We start from the raw sequence: 4,504 nt of genomic DNA on the forward strand, positions 1-4,504 counted from the left end.
CCTTCCTTCTAGATCCTGTTTTTCCTCTTTCACTTAGATATTCAGGGAAGTGTCCTCTGGTCCTTGTTAGCCAGACTACTGAGCCCTTCCTATTTCAGTGACGCTAATATTGTCCTGTACGAGTTTGCATGATTTTGCCAGGACAAGATTGTGCTACAGTTTTCATCTAGCTAGGATTTCACATGAAGCTTCAGGGATCAAGCCTAGTTATAGCATGGTTGAATGCACTGTACTGCATAAATATCTTCAAAATTTTTTTTTCTCACCATTTTTTTTCAAGTTATAGTCTTGAGGCCACTAGTATCTCTTTTTAATTAAAGTTTTCTGCTTGATGGTATTTCTATTCATGATTTTGCTGAGGTTGATAACTCAACTGTGATCTTTGCTGAGAGCTAGTGTGATTCGTGCAGAAATGGACTTGAGTATCTTGTTGGAAAATTGTTGAGAAAAAGGACTTCAGCTCGTTTTTCCTAAATTCACTTTTCTTTCCCTGTATTAAAGGTCCTTGGAACTTGGAGGCTTCTGCAATTACCTGTCAAAAAATAGGAGTTTAAGCATATATTTATTGCAGGACTCCTCAGTAAGAATTTGTTGGAGCGCATCTGCTAGAGGGTGAGACAGAACCTTTTTATGAGTCAGTCTACTAATCTGCAGTATTTACAAACTAAACAGGAACAGGAACATGTCAGTGCGTCATTGTGAAATGGAATGGTTTGAGTTCTTTAAAGCTACTGCTGACATTATGTGCTACTGTTCTGTAGAAAGAGATACAAAAAGGGACGTATTACAACGCATTGGATAGGACTGAATTGCAAGTTTAGAACAGCAACTTCATGGATGCTTTGGGATGTCTGTCAAGTAAAGGCTTAGCTAAATGTCCATAATGTAAGTATTATTTCTTTGCTCTAATTTTTGTCATCCTGTTCCACTGCAGTTACTCTTTACCAGAGAGCCAGAAGTTTTTTAAACCGGATGATATGTTGTACATTTACTTCTCTAAAAACAAGCAGTGCTAAGGCAAAAGAAAACAAACTTCCTCTTTCTGTTAGGAAGGAGTTTTCATGTAAGCCCTTCCCATTTCTAGTATTTTTAGAAATTTTTCCTTTACCCAGCAGTTCCTCAAGCTTATTTAGGAAATTTGGAGTGAAGAGGATTTGTTATTCCTGTATCTGGTAGAGTATGACATTACTCAAATTATTGTATTTGCTACTTCTGAGGTCTGTCGATGCAAACAAGCATAACGGTTAAAAAAGCAAAGTGTGATGCCTGGCAAATACTTTCTCCCCTTTGGTAAAGGTTTACTTGGCAAAATCAGGTGTTACTACAGTTTCTTGGTCAGCTGTAGTTACTGCCCTGTGTATCTGCCATTACCCCACCTAGTGAATTATGGAATAAAAATGCTGGTCATTGATCTAATTGCAGAGTCAAATAAAATAGTTAAATCCAGTGCTGTGGATGACTTGTAGAAAAGCACAAAACTGCCAGGTGCTTTAAAAAAAGAATACCAAGACTTGAGGAGATGCCATAGTAATCGCATGAATTTTAAACAAAGTGTTACTGGTGGGAGAGGGGGGGAGCAGGCTTGAAATAAAGGAAAAACAAAGAAGTTGGGAATGGCTGGAGCGAAGAAACATAAATGTATCGATTTTTAGAAAGTGAAGAAGGGCCTTCTACAAGAACAACACAAGTGTAAAACCTAGACAATTACGTATTGCTCTGTTCAGGATTATGAAACTTGGTGTTTGTTTGATCTGATTAATTCCTGGGCGGAATTAAACAGCTACTGTATCTGGTACTTCTGAGGTCTGTCAATGCAAACATAACAGTTCAAAAAGGAAAGGGTAATGCTGGCAAAATCCTGCGCTACATATAATTTTTTTTCCCTTTGGTAAAAGTTTACTTGGCAAAATTGATTTTCAACATACTAATTACTTTCTTTGTTAGAAGCATTTTCTGAGTGAGGATAGGAAAGGCAATGTTGATGTATTCTTAAATTACTTGATTTTTCCTTTGCATTGGGCAGGATTTCTTGAGACTCTAAATTAATCTCTCCAGACAGATTTTTACTGTCTGAAAAAAACATCTCCAAAGGGAAGTACTGGAGATAGAAGCTGGGACTCTACGGAATAAATAATGCAAATAGGAATTGCTGAGGAAGCTACGGCCTGGGTCCATTGCTTTTGTGGCCTGTGACCCCTTTTGGCTTTTTCCACTTCTTGAATTTATTTTCAATGTAAGTAATTGGACAGAGTAGTGGAACCTTATTAGGATAATTTGTTCCTGGCTAAGTCTCTTAATATTCTGTTTTCTCATTCCCAAAGGCAGCTACTCTGACAGGGACTTCAACTCCACCCAAGGGTTACAGTTCTGGGGAAAAAACTGGAACAGTAAGACTATCCTGTGGACTCCAATTAGTACTTGGTTTAAGTAGTGATATACTTGAGGATGTAAATTAAGCACAAAGGGCCTGGGATTAGGAAAAAAGCAGCTTTGTAATACAGGTATGTTATTGGTTTTGATTGGTTTTCTGCTGTCTTCTAAATCACCTGGTTCCTGGCCCTTGTGAGAGCAAACATGGTAACAGGGAGAAGTTCAAGCAAATCCAGATAGAGATGATCTTTGTACATAATTTTCTTTTTGTTAGCTTTTACTTCCGCCCCCCCCCCCCCCAAGTTAAATCAGTTTGAGTCCAAGCAATGGTAATTAATGACATTGTATCACCTCCCCCAAAGTAAGGGAAATGATTGCTTAAATAGCGAAAGAAAATTTCTGTAATACAGAGATTGACAAAGGATGTTATTCTGACAAGACAGCAGGACCCTAAATAGTACTTTTTCCTTTGCTTTTTAAAGAAAAGTAAAACTCTTGTCCTGTTCCTTCACAGATATAAGCACAGATAGAAAATCTGAGCATTATGTATGATTTCAGAATCTGGGTATTTTTCAGTAAATCAGCTAAAAATACTGAGAAATAATTTGGACAGACTACAACAGTTGTTTTGGGGGCTCTTGCCTGAAGAGGGTTACAAAATAAAAAGCTAGAAACAAATAATCCAATGGCTCTCAATTTTATTAAATAAGCAATTTTTTATATATATAAAGTATAACATGTTCCATATTATTAAATAATTGTGCAAACCTTTTACATGGAGCAGGGCGGAGGGAACAGGTAATAGCCTGTATTTCTTTTAGATTCTTCTCTCAATTATTTTAATACATTTACAAACTTTAAATACCACAGACCAAAATCATAGATACTGTATAACGGCTCTTCAAAGGCTAACCAAACACTGGCATGAGAGTAATTTAAGTGGTGGTGCACTTGTATTTCTCCAGTTGAAATATTGCAAGAAACACAGTTAATAAGGGCTCTGTCACACAGACACGCTATGGGTACTTAAGAGGAGTATTAAAGCTGAATACTCACCACAGAAATAATAGTGACAGATCTAATGATCTGACTATTATGAGTCCTGTAGTACTAATGCTTCAGGTAAACTTTTGGCAAGTCAGGATAAAGTAATATTTCAACTCTGTGTGGAGCAAAGTCTTACAGAAAGGATGCATGTCCCTTCTCTTTAGCATGGAGTTTTAAAAATCAGTATAGTCAAAATATGTCCCTTGAAATGTTCCTGTTTGTGGTTTGGTATGCATCACAGGTATACATGCATGTCACCAAGTATTTTTAACTATTTGGACAGATTCTTTGCATGTTCTGACTTTATCATTAAGAACTCCAAAATGCCAAAATGCACAATTTGAGGCAAAGTGGCATTAAAACTGGCATCTAGGGGTGAAATCACCTAGATAGGTGGTTTGGTTTGGTTTGGTTTGGTTTGGTTTTTTACATAGGATCCTTCTGCTTGTTCTAAGCAACCATACCCACACCTTCTGTTTTTTAAGTTTACAGTTAAAGCATTTTTACAAAAGCTAAACAGACTCATGCTAGTGAATGAATTGCATGCAGCAGCAACTTGAGCAGTGCACGCTTATTACTACAGAGATTTACGAATGCCACGTACTGGTTTAACATCCATTTTCACTCATTTTGTCATTAAGACTTACATTATATTTGGGTCAACCAAAAAAACCCAAAGAGATTTATAAAATTTTACAACAATTAAACAGTGATGTTTAATTCTACAAATGAATAAAGCCAACTACTGCAGCTCAATATGACAACAGGACTAACAGTAGTGAAATCATCTATATGTACAATTTAATATATTACTGACACGTAATTCTTACAAAAAACATTAAATAACTTAGACTGACATCCCCTAAAGCATTTGATTTTTCATTCATTAATTTAACGTTATACACATTTAAGTGACAAATTATGTGAAAGTAATATAGCTAAAGATGAAAGATCAGTAAATCAGAACTCCCAGAGAATGCCCTGGCCCCAGTAAAGCACTGAAGTCTACTGCTTAACTCTTGCTGATTGCAGTAGGCCAGGATTTGACCTTCCCACTCCCCCCCCCCCCCCCCCCCCCCCCCCCCAC

The sequence above is a fragment of the Cariama cristata genome, unplaced genomic scaffold, assembly GCF_000690535.1.
Source record: "Cariama cristata isolate BGI_N322 unplaced genomic scaffold, ASM69053v1 scaffold2488, whole genome shotgun sequence".
Taxonomy (NCBI): domain Eukaryota; kingdom Metazoa; phylum Chordata; class Aves; order Cariamiformes; family Cariamidae; genus Cariama; species Cariama cristata.